The 22,669-nt window shown below is 45.6% G+C and overlaps 1 long non-coding RNA gene across 1 annotated transcript in view; it reads left to right on the top strand.

Annotated features, from left to right (window-relative positions):
- Positions 1–22,669, top strand: part of LOC106739479 (uncharacterized) — a 138,611-nt gene that overhangs the window by 42,016 nt on the left and 73,926 nt on the right. The window contains exon 4 of the long non-coding RNA XR_002089173.2: positions 13,164–13,271. This is a non-coding gene — a long non-coding RNA (uncharacterized LOC106739479). The remainder of the gene's footprint in view (positions 1–13,163; positions 13,272–22,669) is intronic.

Genomic DNA, 22,669 nt, shown 5'->3' with positions numbered 1-22,669 from the left:
AGTTTGGCAGTGATGGTAAGGACATCTGTCATTTAGGAACTGAACTGAGACTACTAACTCACTTCACTTGGATCACCAAAAAATCCTCTTAAATGATCATATTTAATCACTACCAGTGTTTGCTGTATTTGAACCAGTAATTCTGAGATGAAAGTCTCTGTATCCCATTACCAATCCCCCAGAGCCAACCAGTGTACTTGCAATAAAAATTTAATCATAGTCTCTGCCTAAATTTAATATGTCTTTTTGAGCAATGGATGGAACACACAGAAGTCCTTCATGCTGACCCTAGAGTTATTGCGGCAGATCTGTATGAAGGTGACAAATCCATTCCCTCCCAATTTAGGAAATTAGGTACCAAAGGTTCCACAATAGGTCTGCTGCTTTGGATAGCAATTTACAAAAGCAGCAGCTGCACGGTCAGTTGAAATGACTATGTGCAATTTGTTTTGGTGGAACTTTTCTTTCCACTGGAGATAGGTTAGATGAACTCTGTTTAATTAGTGATGGATAGGTAGAGCTATATCACAGAGATCCATTATTGAGCATGCATGCATGGAAGTTGAGAGTGCAGCTTGAACTTGTAGCTGTGCGTGTTCCACCAAATATGTCCCTCTTGAAGTCTGACTTCCTTTCATAGAATCATAGAAAATTAGGTTTGGAAGGGACCTCAGGAGGTCATCTAGTCCAACACCCTGCTCAAAGCAGAACCATCACCAACTACATCATCTGAGTCAAAGCTTTGTCTAGCCGGGTCTTAAAAATCTCCAAGGATGGAGAGAGATTCTACTATCTCTCTGGGTAACCTGGTCCAGTGTTTCACTACCCTCCTAGTGAGAAAATTTTTCCTAATATCTAACCTAACCTAACCTTTCCTTGCTGCAACTTGAGACTGCTGCTCCTTGTCTGTCATCTGCCACCACTGAGAACAGTCTAGCTCCATACTCTTTTGAACTCCTCTTCACGTAGTTGAAGGCCGCTATTAAATCCCCTCAGTTTTCTCTTCTCTAGACTAAATAAGCCCAGTTCCCTAACCCTGTTTTCATAAGTTATGTGCCCCAAAACCTTCACCATTTTTGTTGCCCTCCTCTGGACTCCTTCCAATTTGTCCACATCCTTGCTATAGTGGGGGGCCCAAAACAGTACTCTAGATGTGGCCTCATCAATGCTGAATAGAGGAGAATAATCACTTCCCTTGACCTACTTGCAACATACCTAGCAATGCAGCCCAGTATGCCATTAGCCTTCTTGGCAACAAAGGCACACTGCTGGTTTATATTCAGTCCACTGTAACTCTGATGTCCTTTTCTCCAGAGCTGCTGCCCAGCCAGTCAGCCCCAAGATTGTTCTGTCCTAAGTGCAGGACTTTGCACTTGTCCTTGTTGAACCTCGTGAGATTTCTTTTGGCCCAATCCTCCAATTTGTCTAGGTCACTCTGAATCCTAGCCCTACCCTCCAGCATATGTGCAACTCCCCCCCCCCAGCTTGGTGTCATCTGCAAACTTGCTGAGGATGCACTCTATGCCATCTTCCAGGTTGTTAACGAAGACAGTAAACAAAACCAGCCCCAGGACTGACTCCTGTCCATTTATCCAGCCCATAGTTCCTTCGGTTCCCTATGAGAATGCTGTGGGACACTGTATCAAGAGCCTTGTTAAAATCAAGGTACACCATATCTACCAGCATACACAGAGTCAGTCACCTTGTGAAAGAAGGCAATCAGGTTGGTCAGGCATGACTTGCCCCTGGTGAATTCATACTGACTGTTCCTAATCACCTTTTTGCCCAGTAGTTTGGGAGCTGACTTTGCCTGTGAAGACTAAGGCAAAAAAGGCATTGAGCACTTCAGCCTTTTCTGAATCTTCTGTCACAAGGTTGCCTCCGCCATTCAGTAAGGGATGCACACTTTCGCTGATCCTTCTCTTGCTACTGACATACTTATAGAAACCCTTCGTGTTACCCTCCATATCCCTTGCTAGCTGCAGCTCCAGTTGCGCTTTGGCCTTCCTGACTTCATCCCTGCATGCCTGAGCAATACTCATACTCCTCCCTGGTTGTTTGTCCAGGTTTCCACTTCTTATAAGCTTCCTTTTTGTGATTTAGTTTACTGAAGAGCTCCCTGCTAAGCCAAGCTGGTCTTTTGCCATACTTCCTAGTCTTCCTGAGCATCAGGATGGTTTGTTTCTGCACTCTCAGTAAGGCATCTTTTAAAGTACAGCCAGCTCTCCTAGACTCCTCTCCCCTTCTGACTTCCTAAGGGATCCTGCTGATGAGTTCCCTGAGCATGTCAAAGTCTACTTTTCTGAAGTCCAGGGTCCTTACTCTGCTGCTCTCTTTCCTTCCTTCCTTTCTTCAGGATCCTGAGCTCTATCATCTCATGGTCACTGCTGCCCCAAGTTGCAATCTGCTACTGCATTCCCCACCAATTCATCCCTGTTTCTTTTGTTCCACTCACCACATGGCAGGTACCTTCCTGTGGCTACATGTGCTATAGTCAAGCATAACTGCTATAATTGCTCCCTTTTCCCCCTGTTTTCTTTTTAATTGTTTACTGTTTTAATGCCTTTTGCTCCATGCTGGGAGATAGTGATTTCAATATGAAGAAAAAGAGACAGGTCATATTCGTACCTGTAAATTGCATAATCGGCACGTTTTGCAAACTATATGGCTATAAGTACTGATCCTAATTCACCAACACTCTTACAGCAATATTACACTAGTATGAGGGCATTGGTTTTAAATGTAAAATTGGTGATGTGGATTGGTGGCAAGTGATGAATTAAAGGATCCACAAAAACATCTGCTCTCATCCCTTCCCTACATCACATTCACAGAGGTGTCCCTCAATATCCATGATTTGTAGGTCTGAAACTCCACATCACAGGCTGGGGAAAGAGAAGGTAAGTGTCCTCAAATGTAACATAAATCCTACTTTGTTCTGTGTAGTGGGACCTCCCAAGTTTTCTGACATTGTGGCCCTTAGCACTGCTGAGGAGAAGTTAAGATTTCCCCCCGAGAGAGAGAAGTGAGATGTGTCATTATTTTGCTTTATTTACACATTTTTAGGTGATTTTGCTGCAAAAGAATCTAAACACAATGCTTGATTGATACTGGGATCTAGAAGGGAAAGATGTCTTTAATGGCACACCAAAGTAATTGAGCTTCCATTTTAAATTCAGGGGGCACATCTACATGTATGTTTTAATGCACAGTAGACTATTTACTGTGCATTAAAGCGTGACTAAAAAACCGTGACATTATGCTAATGTACAGTAAAATAGTCTACTGCACATTAAGTGTCACTGGAAAAGTGTGCAAATGCACTCAGGCCTGTTAGTACAGCCAAATGTGAATTAATTTAGTACCTCACATTGGGGGGCATCTATACACATGCTCCGAAAGCCACTTTAATTAAAGTGCCTGCAGTGTCACATGTTCAGCATCTCACACTTCAAAATGATAGGGTGCTTGAACTAAAGCTTGTTCAATGAGATTTAGTTCAAGCACCCCAGCTGTCATTTTGAAGTGGGGGACACTGAATAGATGTGACACAGAGGCTGCTGGAGAGCAGTAATTAACACATTCAAGCAGACTCAATTAATCAAGTCTGCTCTGTGTGCTAATTAGCATGTGTCAGAGCAGATAGCCAGCACTTGTATAGATGCCTGGAGTTACTGAATTTAACGTGCATTAGAAAAGGTGCATTAATGCACATGTAGATGGGCCCAGGGAGTCTTTAGTGTTTTGTTGGTGGCAGGGGCTGTTTTACTTTCTTAATAAGATCTTTTACCACCAACCTAGGCACTGGCAGCTCCTTGTGTTTCTTGCTAATGCAATGAATTCTCAGTTGCTCCCTGTTACAAGCCCCCTGTAAGTTATTTACAACCTCAGCAGAGGGATCAAACAATGCGGTGATAACTGGCCCCTATTGACACTGTCAGGTTTCCAGTTCTGTAAGAAAAATGTTGTTTCTGGCTCACAGCTCTCCATGTGCCATGCATTTTGATGCAGAGTTTTATTACACAGCAGGCAGCACTGGAGTCACAGCTTGTAAAAGGGCTGAGATCAATAACTGCAAATGATAAAGCCGTAGTGCCAAGGGGTCAGCAGGCAACACGTGCAGTGCTTGCCCCTGGACATGCAACTCCAGAGAGGGGAGAAACTTTCTCCTAACGTGGCTCAAATTGTGTCCCTGCTTAGTTAGAGCTGTCACTGTGAGCAACATTAGTTAAAGTAATGGAATGTTTCTGGTAGGACAGGTAAATAATCATATCTTGTTCCTTTTGCAGGTCTCCAACCTTTTGCCCTTATTTATTATTTGGCCTATTGTGGTAATTTATTGTTTGCATTACGATTGCATTTAGAAGTCCTGGTCCCCTTATGATTGTCATACACTGCATAATGAGGAGCCAGGCCCTGCTCTGTAAAACTTGGAATCTAACTCTTTTCTCTTCCCTGATCTGTTCATCTTTGGTAGCAACCTAGGCTGCTACTGCTTTTCTCGTAAATTTTAATTTAGGAGTAAATGAGGAAATTAAATGACAAACATTAGTGGCACAAGCAGAGTGCAGCCCTGTCAGGCAGCAGCCAGAACTCTGTTAGCCTGTGTGTTGTTCTTTCACCCTGGCATAAGATGTCCTTTTCTCTGTTGTGACCAGAGACATTCAGTCTTCTGCCAGGTTCACTGACCTGCCATATGAAACTTCACTGGGGTTTCTCATGCTTACCTCATCTACTTTGCCATGAACCTGCCAAAATGGCAAGGATGTGGAAGGACCTCACCAAAGTTTCAGTTGTGATTCAGTACTGGGTGGAAAGAGTTGGAGTTGAACCAAGTCATGCTTACCATGAACTATATCCCCCTTGGCTCAAGTCTCTTTGGAATTAGAAGTGCAGGGCAGTTTTCCCACAGCAGAACCCAGGAAGACATTTGTAAGCAATTTCTCTGTTATAATCCCTATTTATATCTGTAATTAAAGAAATAAGTATTGTGGTTATCGTTCTAATTTCATAATTACCTCTTTGAAATAATAACCCTGATCCAGGTGTTTTCTAAAATGAAACAGCTAGGGAAATTAATTTCAATTAGAAGGGAAAAATACAAACTGAAGTTGAGTTGTAAAAAAAAAAAATACCCAACACACATTTATTGGAGGGTACTTCATTTAGATAATTAAATCTCTGTAGTGTGAATGAACCATTGGCTGTGGTGCCCTTTAAAGAATGACATTTAAAATACATTAATCTGCTGAATTCTGAGGCTTTCCAACAGCTTAAACACATCTGGAAGGCAAAAAAAAATCTGTAAATTCTTAATAGGAAGGGATGGTATTTTGGTGAGTAGTACAGATGCTCTAGGCTTTCTTTATTAGAAGCTTTAGTAATGTTGAGAAACCTTAGCATATGCATATACATTCACAAAGCACTCTCAAATTAATACGTGTATGCTTGTGTTCAAAGAAAGTTTGGTAAACTCAAAGAAGGATGGAGAGTATGGAGACTATGAAAAAAACACTGTTATGTTTCAATCCATTGCAACCATTTCTTTATTTGCTTGTTTGTTTGTTTGTTTGTTCCACATGCCCTTCAGTCTTTTTTGCCACTTTCCTTTGAATTGGCTTTTAACATTATGCATGCTTTCCTGACATTAAAGCTGAAAATTTAAAAGTGATTTGTCTCATAATTCCTCTCCCATTCTTTTGTTCAAGGCCACCACAAAGATTTAGGCACAGAAGCAAAGCTCATAGAAACAAATTAGAAAATCACGTCTTGGGTAATGTAATGTAATCCAAACAAGGGTTTATTTGGCAAAGGAGAGGATTCTGGAGTGCGTTTCTTAGGGTATTTAGTAGATGTAAAATATCTCATTTTCATCCATTAGTTTAGAGTAGTGGCCCCAACCTCAGGTTGCGACCCAAATCAGGGTTGCAGGGGGTCTGCCCCTCTCCCTGTCCCTTCCGCCTGCAGGGCTCTCCCAGTGCATGGTTCATGTGGCTCTCGCTGCTGCTGCCCCCTGCGATTCTGGCCTGGCCCGGGATCTGCTGGCGTTGCTGGGCACGAGCGAGTTGGCGGCAGGGGCCACAACCCGGATTTAGGGTTGTGGCAAAAAAAGGTTGGGGGCCTCTGGTTTAGAGGGCCACATGTTGCATAGGGGTTGCAAGCTGAGGAGCTCCAGTCTAACCTATTCTAAAATTCATAAACAACCCTCTCAGATACCATACACAATGCCCCAAAATACCAAGAACACCATAATTTGCCTCACAGAAAGCAGGAGGAGAAGGGTACTGTCAGTGTCCTGCTGCTGCAGGGAAGGAATAAATTTGTTAAATATTCTCAAGGGGCGCATCCCTATAAGTGCATGCACATGCATGAGCATGCTTTTCCCACGGGACAAATAGCAGCAGCACATATTTGTGCCACTGCTATTTATTCCCAGGCATGCCCCTGCATGCATGCTCTAACAAGTGGCAAAGTGACCTGGGTCGGGCAGGAGAGGCTGGGGTCAGCACCTGTGTTGGCATCAGCAGCCTTAGCTGGGGTCCTGGGGGCCTCCTGGGGCATCACCAGTGCCGAGCCGGCTACTTGGAGCCCGGCTGGCAGCCAGAGCATGGCTCTGGTTGGCCAGGCTCTGCATTGCGGTGGTGCACCCTGCAGACACATGCGCCACGTCGCTTTTTTTTTTTTTAGCAGTGAGGGTTTTGTTTGACACTGGGATCTCCCAGTGTTAAAAGAACTGACCATACTGCTAATTAGGTGCACTTGTGCTGCATGAGGTTTGTGGTGCCTCAAATGGCTATGAGGTACCACAAACCACACCTGTGCACTCATGGGGATACACCCAAGGAGATTCAAGGAAGAGAGATCTGGGCTGGGTATCTCCTCAGAAAAGGTTTTCTTGTGAGATTCCTAATGCTTCTGGCTTCTGGTCAGGACAGAAAAATATTTCTTGTATCACTATTCTGACTGTAACCAGGAAAGGCGGTGACCGAATTTAGGTTAGCAACTGAAATCAAGGACAATAAGAAGTCCTTCTATAGGTACTTAGGTAACAGGAGTAAAACCAGTGAAAACGTAGGACCACTGCACAGTGTATATGGACATTTGATCACCGACACTGAGGAGAAAGCTGAACTCCTGAATGAGTACTTTGTATCTGTGTTCCACCAGTCTAAGAGTGATAGCCTGCCAAATGCAAATATGATGCAGAATAGTCATAGTAGGGATGATCATCTACCGACAACCAATGTAGAGCTGCTGAAAGAACAGCTAGAGAGGCTGGATATCTATAAGTCAGCAGGACCAGATGAACTCCATCCAAGAGTGCTGAATGAACTAGCTGAAGTCATCACAGGACCACTGGTGAACCGTTTTGAGAATTTGTGGTGCTCAAGAGAGCTCCCAGAAGGCTGGAAGAGGGCCAACGTTGTTTCCATCTTCAAGAAGGGGAGGAGAGAAGGAACTACCAGACTAACCTCAATCCTGGGAAAAATCTTTGAAAAATTTCTCAAGGACTCCATATGTGATACACTTGTAGAAGGCAAAATTCTGAATGATAGCCAGCATAGTTTTTGTCATGGGTAGGTCATTTCTGACTAATCTCATCTTCTACGACCAGGTTACTCACCACCCGGATAAGGGAGATGAGGTCAGCGTCATTTGCTTGGACTTTAGGAAGGCCTTTGACTTGGTGTCCCATGAGGCCCTCAAGATAAAACTAGGGGACTAAGGGCTCAACAATTTAATGGTCAAATGCGTGGGATACTGGCAGCGGGGTCAGACCCAGAGAGTACTAATAGATGGATCTGTGTCGACCTGGCAGAAGGTAGCCAGTGGGGTCCCCCAGGGTTCGGAACTTGGACCGGTGCTTTTCAACATCTTCATCAGTAATCTGGATGCTGGGGTGAAAAGCACACTAGCAAAGTTTGCCGATGACACTAAGCTGTGGGGAAGTGTGACCATGCCTCAGGGTAGGCTGATGATCCAGGTGGACCTAGGCAGATTAGTTAGGTAGGCAGACCAGAACCAGATGCCATTCAACACTGAGAAGTGTAAAGTGCTCCATCTGGGGAAGAAAAATCCACAACAAACTTACAGGCTCAGTGGTGCTATGCTCGGTGTTGCTACATAGCTAGCACCACATCCGAAAAGGACCTGGGGGTCATAATTGACCATAAAATGAATATGAGCCACCATAGCAAACAATATGCTGGCATGCATCAACCATGTATCTCAAGCTAAACTAAGGAAGTTATTCTTCCATTCTACTCAGCACTGGTGAGGCTGCAGCTGGAGTACTGCATCCAGTTCTGGACACCACACTTCAAGAAGGATGTGGAGAAGCTTGAGAGAGTCCAGAGAAAAGCCATTTGTATGATTAGAGGCCCAAAGAGCAAGCCATACAACAAAACGCTGACAGATATTCATAGATTCATAGATGTTAGGGTCGGAAGGGACCTCAATAGATCATCAAGTCCGACCCCCTGCATAAGCAGGAAAGAGTGCTGGGTCTAGATGACCCCAGCTAGATACTCGTCTAACCTCCTCTTGAAGACCCCCAGGGTAGGGGAGAGCACCACCTCCCTTGGGAGCCCGTTCCAGACCTTGGCCACTCGAACTGTGAAGAAGTTCTTCCTAATGTCCAGTCTAAATCTGCTCTCTGCTAGCTTGTGGCCATTGTTTCTTGTAACCCCCGGGGGCGCCTTGATGAATAAATCCTCACCAATTCCCTTCTGTGCCCCCGTGATGAACTTATAGGCAGCCACAAGGTCGCCTCTCAACCTTCTCTTGTGGAGGCTGAAAAGGTCCAGTTTCTCTAGTCTCTCCTCGTAGGGCTTGGTCTGCAGGCCCTTGACCATACGAGTTGCCCTTCGCTGTACCCTCTCCAGGTTATCTGCATCCTTCTTGAAGTGTGGCGCCCAGAATTGCACGCAGTACTCCAACTGCGGTCTGACCAACGCCCTATAGAGGGGAAGTATCACCTCCCTGGACCTATTTGTCATGCATCTGCTGATGCACGATAAAGTGCCATTGGCTTTTCTGATGGCTTCGTCACACTGCCGGCTCATGTTCAACTTGGAGTCCACTAGGACTCCAAGATCCCTTTCCACCTCTGTGCCACCCAGCAGGTCATTCCCTAGGCTGTAGGTGTGCTGGACATTTTTCCTCCCTAGGTGCAGCACTTTGCATTTCTCCTTGTTGAACTGCATCCTGTTGTTTTCTGCCCACTTGTCCAGCCTATCCAGGTCTGCCTGCAGCTGTTCCCTGCCCTCCGGCGTGTCCCCTTCTCCCCATAGCTTTGTGTCATCTGCAAACTTGGACAGAGTACATTTCACTCCCACGTCCAAGTCGCTGATGAAGACATTAAAGAGTATCGGTCCAAGGACCGAACCCTGCGGGACCCCACTGCCCACACCCTTCCAGGTCGAGACCGACCCATCTACCACGATTCTTTGGGTGCGACCCTCTAGCCAATTCGCCACCCACCGGACTGTGCAGTCATCCACATCACAGCCTCTTAATTTGTTCACCAGTATGGGGTGGGATACCGTATCGAAGGCCTTCCTGAAGTCCAGGTATACGACATCCACCCCTCCTCCTGTGTCCAGGCGTTTCGTAACCTGGTCATAGAAAGAGACTAGGTTGGTCAGGCACGATCTGCCCGCCACAAACCCATGCTGGTTTCCCCTCAGCATAATTTGCCCTGCCGGGCTCTCACAAATGTGAGCCTTGATAATTTTTTCAAATACTTTACCAAGGATGGAGGTGAGATTGACCGGCCTATAGTTGCCCGGGTCCTCCTTCCTCCCCTTTTTGAAAATGGGGACCACGTTAGCCCTTTTCCAGTCCTCCGGGACTTGGCCTGTGGGCCACGAGCATTCGAATATTCCCGCCAGTGGCTCTGCAATGACGTCGGCCAGTGCCTTCAGCACCCTCGGATGGAGCCCATCCGGGCCTGCCGACTTAAAGGCATCCAGTTCTTCCAAGTGACTCTGCACCACCTCAGGATCTACGCATGGAAGTCTGGCGCCTTGCTGCTGCCTCTCTACAACCCCAGTGAGAGACTTGTTGTGCCCCTCGCTTAGGAACACTGAGGCAAAGAACTCGTTGAGGAGTTCAGCCTTGTCCCCCCTATCTGTCACCAATTGCTTCTGCCCATTTAGCAGGGGTCCTATTCCTCCCTGGGCCTTCCTTTTACTCCCAATATATCTAAAAATCAATTTCTTGTTGTCCTTTACTTGGGTTGCCATCCTCAGCTCCATGGTAGCTTTGGCCCGCCTAACTGCCTCCCTACAAGCACGAGCAGAGGAGGTATATTCATCTTTAGTGATCTCACCCTGTTTCCACTTTTTATGTGCTCCCCTTTTGGCCCTTAGGCTGCCCTGGATTTCTCTGGTCAGCCATGGAAGCCTCCTGGCCCCTTTCCCTCTTTTGCCTCGCTCGGGGATCGTCTTGCTTTGTGCCCAAAGGATCGTTTCCTTTAGGCACAGCCACCCTTCTTGGGCACCCATCCCATCAAAACTCCTACTCTGCAGTGCTTCCTTGACTAATCGCCTGAGTGCAATGAGATCAGCTTTCCTAAAGTCTAGCACTTTCACCCTACTAGTTACCTTACCCACTCGCCGTCTTATGTTGAATTCTATTATAAGGTGATCACTGTCTCCCAGATAGCTACCGATCTGGAGGTCCCCTATCATGTCATCTCCCGTTGCCAATACCAGATCCAGTATGGCATTCCCCCTAGTGGGACCATACACCTCCTGTGTCAGGTGGAGGTCCTGTACACAAGTTAGAAACCTGCGTGAGCGATGGGACCTTGCTGTCTGCGTCTCCCAGCAGATGTCCGGGTAGTTTAGGTCCCCCATGACTACCGCCTCTTTAGCTTTTATAGTCTCCGAGAGTTGCCTCAGGAGCCCCGCATCTATTTCTTCCCCTTGGTGTGGGGGTCTGTAACAGACCCCTACCACCAAATCCCTTTCTCCTTGCCCCCCATGTAGCCTAACCCACAATCCTTCTACTTCCTCAGCCTCGGATTCTGTCTTGATGAGAGTTGATGTATATTGCTCACTGACATAAAGTGCAACCCCCCCCCCCCTTTCTTCCCCGACCTGTCCTTTCTATACAATCTATAGCCCTCAATATGTACCGCCCAGTCATGGGATGAATCCCACCAGGTCTCTGTTAGCCCCACTAAGTCATAGGTGTTTAGTGCAAGCAGGAGCGCTAGTTCATCCTGCTTGTTCCCCATGCTCCTAGCATTAGTATATAGGCACTTGAGCCCTGCGACTGGTGCCTTTGCTGCCCCCCCGCTCCCAGTCCCATGGGGCCCATTGTTTCTTACCTTCTTGTTCCTTACCTGTTCTGTTGTGCTGGCCTCCCCATGGCTTTCAGGTTCCCAATGTTCTCCTTCTTCAGGCTGGGCTGTCCTTGTGGGTGCCACATGGTTTGGTGGTCCACAGCTTCCCCTGCCCTCGTACTCCCCTCCCCCCGACGAGCCTAGTTTAAAGCCCGCCGGAGGAGATCCGCCAACCTAGAAGAAAACACACGCTTACCTTTGGGGGACAGGTGAAGCCCATCCCAGCTGAGCATGTCCCTCGTCGTGATGTGCGGGTCGTGGTCCAGGAAGCCGAAGCCTGCCTCGAGACACCACTGCCGAAGCCGCCAGTTGGTCTCTCTGATGCAGTTCTCCTGCCGTCTTCCTCGTCCGGTCACTGGTAGGATGGAAGAGAAAACCACCTGGGCACCGAACTCCTTCAGCACGCCGCCCAGAGCACAGTAGTCCGCCATCAAGTGATCGGGGGTTCTCCTGGCCGCATCATTAGTACCCACATGGACTAGGACCATGGGGTAATAATCGGTGGGCTTGATCCTGGCCTGGATTACCTCCGTCACATCCCGAATCTTTGCTCCAGGGAGGCAGCATACCTCTCGTGCCGAGGGGTCCTGGCGACAGATGGGTCCTTCCGTACCTCTCAGGATGGAGTCTCCTATGACGAGCACTCGTCGCCTCCTCCTCTGGGTCATCGTGGATCTCTTGATCTGTTTGGGGTGTGAAGAACGTGGTGCTTCTTCTTGCCCAAGGGTGTCCTCCTCCCCTTCCATCTCCTGCAGGGTCGCCAGGGCCTCGTACCTGTTCACCAGTCGGACTGGAGAAGCTGGTACCGGTTCACTGCGTGCTGCTCCGGTCCTGGCTGTGACCGTCTGCCACTCTGCTGTGGAGGGTATTCCCCGGGGTGCTTCTTCCTTGGGTCTGTTCAGCCTAGAAAAGAGGAAACTTCAGGGGGATTTGGTGGCAGCTTACAAATATATCAGGGGAGAGCATCAGAAGCTAGGCGAACAACTATTTACCAAAGCATCTCAGGGGAAAACCAGGAGCAATGGTCATAAACTCCTAGAAGGAGGTTTCAGACTGGATATAAGGAAAATCTTCTTTATGGTTCATGCGACCAGACTATGGAATAGACTCCCAGTGGGGGTGTTGCAGGCACCTACCCTGGAGATCTTCAAAAGGAGTCTGGATGCACACCTTGCTAGGGTTATTTGACCCCAGCAGTATTTCCTGTCTAGAACAGGGGGGCTGGACCTGATGATCTCATAAGGTCCCTTCCAGCCCTAAACTTATGTGAATCTGTGAATCTGTAAATGCAAAGGATGGCAAAAATGAAACATAAAAGTTATTCTCAGACATCCTCCTTAGAGTTTTAAGTGTACTCTTGTGGACTCAGTCCTGTGGGAAAGCATAAATATCTGTATCCTCATTCCAATTTTTCTGGAATAGATAAACCATTGCTTTTTATCTTATATTTTATCTTTATCAATCCAATGATGCAAGCTTATGGTCTGTTTTAATCTGAATCTGGACAAACCTGTGAGAGAATCTCATGAAGGCATATGAGCTGGAAATTAATTCAAAACAGATGACTTTGGTAAGAATAATGTAAAGGTAGAAACTGGTATGTGTGAAAATCCATGACATGGTGTCTTAAAAAGAGAGACTTTCTTTCTAGGGGAACCATTCATACGTATATTCCAGTGAGATATGAGTTAATTTGCCTTAGCCATATATTTCATAATTGTTCTTCCTTTCTTTGCTAATAACTAAAGCTATTTGTATTTAAGGACTTGATCCCTCACAGCCTACCTTTTTGTCTTCTCTGATCCTGCAGGGAAATCATAAGGCTGCATTATTTGTGATATTACAATCATTTCCATGGCAACAGACTGATGTCCAAAGCATAGGATCATGACTTCAACGTGGGATCAAACAGGAAGAGGTAAAGTCCTTATTAAAACACACACATTGTCAATAAGAAGAAAGGGAGCTCATAAAAAATCCATTAATTTTATTATGCATTATTTTTTCCAAGTGAGCATCAGTGTGAATGAAAGCCCTCCCTTTAAGAAGTTGTTTAGTTTTTATTTGTTTGTCTAGATCAAATCAGACCTTGGATTTGATGGCTTGCAGGGAAACAGATGCTAAAAGGCAATGCAGTAGTGATTTATACAGGACCTTATTTAAGGGTCTGGTCATTCAATTTTTTTTGTATTAAGTAGTATTTACTCACACAAGTTATCCTGTCAAGAGCAAGGAGACTACTTGTGTTAGCACTATTCAATGGGTAACATTCATAATGGCGCAGAACGTTCCTACTAAGCCTGTGCCCCTCTTAAGAATTTAAGATAGTTCTTAAGCAGTGCATAAGCCTTGTATGGGTATGCACATGGGCTCAAGTTTTGCTTCTGTAATTCAGGGTTCAACAACAGGATACTGCTGGTCCTAGGGTACATGTACATGTCCCAATGCCTTCTTCCAGAACTTGGTCCTTTAAGGCAGAGGAAGCCATGTGACTGCAGATTGCAAATTGCACTTGCTGTATGTAGTGGTAGTCTCCCTCCCTATAAAGATGCTCAGGACCAGGGAAAATGATAATTTCACTCAGCACTTGTTAGGGACTGGAAAACTGGAAGCAGGGAGTAGACAAGTCTCTAATGGACAGTTGGACTGTTTTGAGTTACTTTGTTTTGTTTTTAAGTTAGTACAGAATATGAGTGGATCCAGGAGTGAGGTGAGGGGGGTATAGCCACCGCCTTTGGCTGTATTGCATACACAGTGAGCTGTGCTGGAGATCTGTATCTGCTGTGGGTTCTTTGAGCTCACTAGCATATTGGCACAGTCTGTGGCCAGTGCCACTACTTTTGCATGACTTTGGAGCCCAGGGGGTGAACACTGTTGCTGTTTGACCTCTCCTTCCTCCTTCTTTTCCCTACCCACACAGAATTCAGTGGCAGGATTAGCTGCAGAAAGATTCATCCCATGGGCTCCAGAACCATGTGAGAGCAAGGACTCCGGTGTGCACTGATAGCTCACAGCCCAGATGGAGCTCCAGGAGCTGTGTTGATATGCTGGTGAGCTCTGAGAGCTCATTGCACATGCACTGCACAGCTGAAGGGGGGTGCAGCCATACTGCCGCACCCCACATGGATCTGCCCCTGGTACACAAGAGCCCTGAGTGAAGGATCTGGAGCTGTTCTATTATGAGAAGGGATTCATCCTCTCCAGCTGATGCATCTGCCTTACATGAAGGCTGATGAAATGCAACATTAGACAGCACATAGGAACAAGCAGGGATGTCCCGTCAGACTAAGTACAGATTGTAGAGACCAAGACCAAGTCATTGTCCTGAACGTACCTAAGAAGTGTCTCTCTTCATCCCAGATTCCCTGTATTGCAGAGAATAACACAAGTCTTTAATGTTTTAATATTGCATTTGTCATGCACAAACTTGTGAATACTATTTAGGTTAAACACATGATGCTGAATATCTAAACTCCTAGCAGTATCCCACGGACCTCAAGGGGACTTGAAGCTACTGCTGCTCCAGTGTATTAGAACAAGGGTTAGGCTTAAAAAAAGGCTGGTGTAAACTGGCGGATTTCTAACTTGGATGTAAATTCATGAGAATCATGTGGAAAACTAGTATGCCCTATTCCTCAATATAACTTTGAACCATATTCCTTCAAATTTCACAGAGTTACATATGAAAAACATGAGCTGCTGCTGCCTGTCCCCTCCACCCCCCTGGTATAAAGCAGGAATACGTCCCTTGGGACCAGTGGAGTTACACTAATCCATTGCTGATGTAAATGGGAGGAGCATATGGTCCTCATTTCAGTGGGCAAAGACAGCAAGTAGACTTCAGGACTTATTCCCTTATCAATGATTTGTGTGTAGAACTCCCATTAGCATCAGTTGGGGAACAGATACTTACATTGCTAAACAGGATTTTTTTTTCCTCTGATGCCTGAAGCTAGTCAACATAGGATGTATTAGTATGCCTGTTGCGAAGGAGACTGGAAATCTAGGAGAAGAAATGTCAGAGAAGGGATAGAAAAGAAAAAAAACCTAATCCCAAATTGAATTCTTATAGAAAGTCTTTGAAATCTTTTTTTTTTTTTTTAAACCAGGAATTATTTATCAACTAATCCCATTTAACAGTACTGGAGCACTGGTGTCATTGCATTTTTTAAAAAAATTGTTGGGTGCTAAGGTGCAAATCCTATACCCAGAATGCAGGAGACACATATAGGATAGCAAAAATTGGGGAAGGAAGGAGGGGAGTAGAAATGAGCATCCCTTAGAGTTTCTTAGGGCCTGCCCCTGTATTTTGAAGGAGTGCCAGGTTACAATCCCCCTTCCAGCATGCTAACAGTTCTGCAGTTCTTGCTGTTTCCTCAAACTGGTTTTGTGCTCTCTCTTCTTTAATACATGCCTATTTTCCTGTCCTCTTGCTTGACCCTTCCCTTCAAACATATATAGGGATAGGCTACTATTAAAAAATCAGGGCTCTGCTTCTCCCCTCTGAAACTCAGCTGCATGTTGAAATCTAACATCCATTTGCTATAACCCAAATCCAAGAATTGCAGCAAGCAGGCAAGAGTTAATCTTTATTAAGCAGATGCATATAGGACCAACACAGGCTCTATTGCCCCTCTATATTCTCATGCTTACCATTTCCTTTATTGATTTGACTGTCTAAATGAGTACTTCTAAACTCTGTGGGAGTTTTCCAATTAGATAAAAGGCAATTCATGTCATCCTGCTGCAGCACTAACAGCCATAACCAAGAGAACACATTGAGGACTTCTCAGCAGAACAACCTGGTTTAATCAAGGCGGCCCCCTTCAGAGCTACCTCATCTGCAGGACATTTCTCTTAATATGCAATGCTTTCTTTATTAGAAGTTTAGAATAATGGGATGCAGCTAAACTAACAGCTGTGGTTGGGTTTTATAGGCCAACTATATGGTTAGCGGAGAAGATGCATGAGTTTCCCTTTCATAAGCTGTTTTTGGAAAGCGCTTCTTCTCAAATGAGAGTGCGGGTGTCATGCCCACGGCTCAGTGCATTGTTCCAATCAAAGCTGCCGGAGGCATGACCCTTTTTCAAATTAGAACAAAATGTCTTGGAAGAATGTGACTGTCGCTAAGGGAACGTTATGCTGCTGCTATGAAATCTGCCCCTTTGAATCTGACAGCCTGCTAATGTACGGAATCCAAATGAAGCGGACACTGAGTTTTGCCTCTTTCGGTGACATGGAGACTCTGAGTCCTGTTGTGGAAAATGTGTCCTCCTGGGTGCTCAGAACTCTTTGGGCATGTCCAGATGAGTACGCACACGTGGTTTGTGGTGTCTCAAACCCATTTGAGGCACTGAAAACTGCACACAGTGCATGTGCATCCATTTGCTGCACTGAAGATTTGCAGTGTGGCACCAAAATTTGGCATGAAAAGATCCTGGTGTAAAAAAAACCCAACAACCCAAAAAACTGCTACAAAAAGTGGTGTGGCAAATGCTGCAGTAGCATGCACTGCCAGAAATGGAGTCTGGCTACCCAGGGTCATGCCCTGGCTGCCAGCCAGGCCCGAGTAGCTGGATCAGTACTGCTGCTGCAGTGGGAGGCCCCCAGGATCCCAGGTAAGGCTGCTGGGGCCAGCACAGGTCCTGGCCCCAGCCTCTTCTGCCCTACCCAGATCAATTTGCCATGTACTGGAGTGTGCATGCAGGGGAGTGCCCTTGGACAAAAAGCAGTGGCACAAATATGTGCCATGGGAAATTCATGCCTCTGCACATGCACGCTCGTCTGGACACGCCCTTTGAGTTTACCCATGATGAAGGGAATGAGTTTGTGGTAGAGGAGTAGGATGGGTAATCTACAAAAAATGAGGGAATTGGTTCCACTCAGCTAATCATTTGGAGCCCTGTCCTAGTCTGGGCCCTTTAAAGTTCCCCTGCCACTTATTCTTTCTACCTTTTTCTTCTGCCATGGGACTACCATCTAAAAACTGGTCTACCTGCTAGCTCCCAGCACCTGGCGAGTCATTGCTGGTTCCTGGACAAAGTTCCTTCTCTCAGTGTCCCTTTTTCTAATCCCCATGAGTGGTTTTGGCAATCTCCTTTCCAATACTCTAATGAGCCAGCCCAGCCTTCTGGATATATCCCTGTGCACTGCTGTACAGAATTTAGACCAAGGGTGGGCAAAATGTGGCCCGGGGGCTAGATGTGGCCCACCAAGCCATTCTATCTGGTCCATGGGGTCCCTAAAAAATTTAGAAAATTAATATTAATCTGCCCTGGGCTGCCTGTCATACGGCCCTTGATAGCTTGCCAAAACTTGGCAGGTGACCCTCCGCCCAAAATAATTGCCCGCCCCGATTTAGACTCTAAACTTCTAGCTTCTGTGTCCTGTGTGTCTCCAGCAATTTCCTTATCACAGGCACTCAAACAAATCTTGTTGTCCCTCCCACACAATAGGTTCCTAGAAGAGCTTCTTCTCCTTTGTGCTAAACTGTGGCATTTCCACCAGTGGCTCAAGTAGAGGGAAGCTGTAACACTGCCCCCCTTCAGGAGGTCAGTGAGGGATAGCTCTGCTGAGAGGCACACCTGCTGTCTCAGCAATCTTATGTATAGGGGACTACAATCTGTACCAGTCTCCAGTGCTACAGAGGTTGTTGAGATGGGACATGTGGTGGGCTCACGTGGGCTTCCAAGCAAGGTGGTGCTGTCCCCTAGGGAGGTGGTACTCTCCTCTACCCTGGGGATCTTCAAGAGGAGACTGGACAAGCACCTAGCTGGGGGCTGTCTGACCCTAGCGCTCTTTCCTGGCCAGGGCAGGGGGTCGGACTCAGTGACCTACTGAGGTCCCTTCCAACCCTAACATCTATTAATCTACGTCTTATGGATGCCTGCCCACTTTTTGCTGTAGCTGCCACGGGCAGTAGCAGAGCAGAATGAGATTCTATAAGCCCCACTTTTGTAGCTACTAGATAGGTGGTGGATCCTCCTTTCCTTTTGTGTCCTTGTGACACGGTAGTTAGTAGAATTTGTACATTCATTGGAATTTGACATGCTGCATTATGAACACTTCTGCTATGGCTTTGAATTTGTGTGACCTCTGGGCCATCAACTGTGCACCTTAGTGCCTGTGCCAACAGATGGATCCTCAGAACAGTACAAGAGAGCACTTCCTAATGGACTGGAGATAGACCTACTGGGTGCACCTCAGGGCTATAGGACTCATCTATCTGCAGACTGCAGTCTGTGGCTGAAGGAAGGGGGCTATGATGTGGTCAAACTATGTTCACAGACCCTCAAAGTTACAGTGGCAAATGGTTTTATTTATCATTTGTATAAGCCAGGGGTGTCAAACTCATCCAGGTCTGGAGGCTGGATGAGTTGTATGAGGCTGGTTTGTAGGTCAGATCTGGAGTGCAGGGTCAGTCCTTAGGCTGGATCCAGAATGTAGAGCCATGTCATCTGGCCTGCAAGGCTGCCTTTGAGGCTGAAAATTTGGTGGTGGCAATGTTAATTGGTGTGGCTCCTGGATCTGTGGCAGCTGCCATTTCTCCCAGTGCCAAATTTCTAACCCTGCAGGCAACTCAGCAGGCCAGATGACATAGCTCTATGCTCTGGATTGAGCCTGTGGGGCTTCCCATGGGGCAGGAAATTCAACAGGCAGTGTTAACTGTGGCAGCTCCAGAAACCACAACAGTTAATGCTGCTACTGCTTGTCCCCGCTCTGTGGGGCATATCTGGCCTGAAGGCCATATGTTTGACACTCCTGGTATAGGTATATAGTCCAAACTGATTAGGTGTTTCTTCCCCACAAATGAAATTATTCCTTTTTCACATACAGATTTGGTATTTGTGAATGGAGAAGTATTGTCTTTAAAGGCTGCCCAGGGTCTATGAAATTCTGGGTGGGAGCTCAAGTTAGTTTTAAGAGAGATGCCTTACCTTTGTTGCATTCAGCAGCATTTGGCAGAACAGTTACATAAATTTCAGAAGTCATCAAGACCTTACCGGTATGCAATTAGGCCTAATATAGTATAGTCCACCTAGGCAGAGTATAGCAAACATGATTATTTGGACTCCAGTGTGCCCAGGAATTTCTTTCATATTATGTTTATCAAGTTAAGAACAGAGACTTGCCAGGGATGCTTTTGCTTTCTTTTTTTCTAACAAACTGCCTAGTTCAGTTTTAGAAGAATGTGACTGAGTTACTGATGCTCTACCATGGTCACAGGCATGGAGATGTAGTACCCTGCACCTCCCTCCCTTCTCCAGTCCTAGATATCTGTGGAGATACCTGTGTGAAATATGGTAAAGTGGTTGTTTGTTAGGACAGGTGAATGGCATGATAGCTATGCCATCAGCTCTGCTGGTTCTTTTACTCATGTTTCTAACCTGAAATGAATTCTCCAGTCAGAAATGCCCATTAATGCAGTGAAGGTCAGAGCACATGGCATTTCCCAGGTGAGATGCATATGATGTACCAGCCTACTAAGGCAGGAGGCTCTTCCTGAGAGGGGAGTTTTTGGGTCCAATTCTGTAAATCTTACCTGTGTGGGCAAAAGTTACTTCCTTTAAGCAAGAGTTAAAGAATCATTCTGTTTATGAGCCAGATGGTTTAGGCAGGGATTTGAACCAAATGACTGTATAGGCAACCCCCGCTTAACACGGTTTCACTTAGCGCTATTTCTCTCTAATGCTTGTTTTACATTGATACCCAATTCCACTTAGCATTCAGTGAGTTTCATTATAACGCTCACAGGCATCGTACACCTGGCAGCAGGTTTTAATTAACACTATTCTGCTTAATGCTCAGTTTTTCAGGAACTAATTAAGAGCGATAAGTGGGGATTGCCTGTGTAGCTACGAGTCACTCCTAAAGAGACATAGCAGGGATAGCCTCATGTCACTTGAACCCAATCCACTCTATATTGATACTTCAGAGGACTCCATACTACGTCCTTACAGTAGATCCCTTTCTCACATGAGCATGCATTTCACTCTTGTACTCTGAGCACAATAATGTCATGATAACTATAGTAAATACTGCAAACTCAGTATTGATGAGGAAAAAAGTTCACTCACTGAAGGGGACCTCTTCATTTTAATATGAATATCTAGCAATTTATAGTTTACAACTACAAGGCTGAATTTGATGACAAATTAAGATTTTGTTAAATAAATGAAATCTTACAGGTTTACAGCTACCAAATCTTTGGAGGCTGTTTATTTTCCCTAAAAAAGAAACAAACTAAATATTGTAGTGCAGAACAACCCTAGTGGCATCCTGTTCTTTGCCTTTTCTTTTAGGTTAAGATCAAGTGTAGTATATGAAGAGCAGAAAGTGAAACAGGAAAACTGACAAGTCTATTTTCATTAGTCAAACTGAAAGAAACCATAAAATCATAGAAAAGTAGGGCTGGGAGAGACCTCTGGAGGTCATCTAATCCAAACCTCGGCCTGGGGGAAGATCATTCCTATTCAACCCATCTCATACAAACCCTGAGCAGAGATGCAAGACCTTCTACCCAGGTACCTCCGGGTTTTAGTTCTGGCAGGAACACTAGCACATCCCAGTTCAAATCCCCAGTCTTGGCTACAGCCACCACTCGATGCTTCTAAGGAAGGCAACATCTGCCAACACATGTAGCAACAGGAAGAGAAAAAAATCCTTCCTGGTCCCATGCAAAGCCCAGAAGCATGGAAATACTCAGCATAGCATAGGCATAGCTAATCCTAGATCATTCCTGTCCCATCCAACCTCTTCTTGAACATCTCCAATGATGGAGAGTGACACAACTTTCCTACGCAGTCTATTTTACCATTCCTCTATTTGTCTAACAGTGAAGTGTTTCCCATATCCAGTCGAAACCTACTTTACTGTAACTTCAAGCCATTGGTTTGCATCCTGGTCTCTGCAGCAACAGAAGAAAGATGTTTTCTTGCTTTTTAGGGCAGTCTTTTACATATCTGAAGGCTGCTATCATGTCCCCTCTTAATTGCCTTTTCAGCAAGCTGAACTTGCCTATTTCCTTCAACCTCTCCTCATGTGGCTTGCCTTCCAAGGCTCTTAAATCCTTCTCTGCCATGCTGCCATCCATCCAGCTATCATCCATTTCATATTTGTGTTTTTGATTACTCCTCTTAAGGTTTAGTACCTTCATATGTCAGCACTGAACTTCATTCTGTTAGCTCCAGCCCACCTTTCCTATCTGTCAAGATCCTTCTGAATTGCACTCCTGTCTAGCAGTATGTTTGCAGTCCTTCCCAGTTTCATGTCATTTTCAAATTTGCCCCCAAACCTCTCTATTCCAGTCTCCAAATTGTTAATATTGAAAAACATTAGTCCTGGACAAATTCCTGTGGGACTCTACTCAAAATGTCTTGAGATTCTGACATGGATCCATTTTTAATTACCCTTTGCGTATGGCGATTGAGTCAATTGCCTACCCACCTTGCAGTTGAATCAATTGCCTACCCACTGTATTTACTTGAATACAAGACAAATCTGAATGCAAAATGACTCTCCAATAATTAGATTCTACACACAGAAAATTTATAAATTTATTATGTTTTTTCATGTATACAATTGAATTATTGGAGGATCATCTTAAATGTGTGTGTCCCCCCACTTGGTGGTGGGAGGAGAGCTGGTGAGGAAGGCAGTAATGAAGCAGGTGGTAGGGGACACATAGAGGGAGGGATGGGGTAGGGCAAATAGGGGGTTCAAGAGGTAGGGGGGAAATCAAAGAGAGAGGCAGGCAGCTTGCTCCCTGGTGTCTATCTCCCCACTTATTCACATTGTGCCTGCCCCAACCTGCAGTCTCAGGCTTTCCTGATTTCCCCTTCCCCTGTTCCCCCTTCCTCCTCTCTCCATGCCGTGCCTGCTACCTGCAGCCTCAGGTTCCCAGCCTGCTTCTTCCCATCCCCATCAAAAGCTTTGCTGAAGTCTAGACACTCTATATCCGCTGCATTCCCTTCATTCACTCAACTAGTTAACTTATCAAAGAAAAAGATCAAATTTGTTTGGCACTATTTGCTCTTGGTAAATCCATGCTGGCTGCTCATGATCAGCCTTTCCTTCTGCAGATACTTGCAAATGGACTTCCTTAGGATGTGCTCCAGTAACTTCCTGAGTAATGAGGTGAGGCTAACCGGTCTATAGTTCCCTGGATCCTCCTTTTTACCTTTTTTTTTTTTAAAGAGGAGCACTATTTTGACAATAAATGTTACTAAATGGCAAATGTAAATGTGTTCTGTGAATATGACAGTAAACATCATGAATACTAAAAAGGTAACAAAAGAATTTATATTCTAAACTAAA

This window comes from Alligator mississippiensis, chromosome 5 (assembly GCF_030867095.1).
Source record: "Alligator mississippiensis isolate rAllMis1 chromosome 5, rAllMis1, whole genome shotgun sequence".
In the NCBI taxonomy this organism is placed as follows: domain Eukaryota; kingdom Metazoa; phylum Chordata; order Crocodylia; family Alligatoridae; genus Alligator; species Alligator mississippiensis.
Note: the sequence above shows the minus strand (reverse complement) of the source record. Positions and strands in the feature narration are given on the sequence as shown.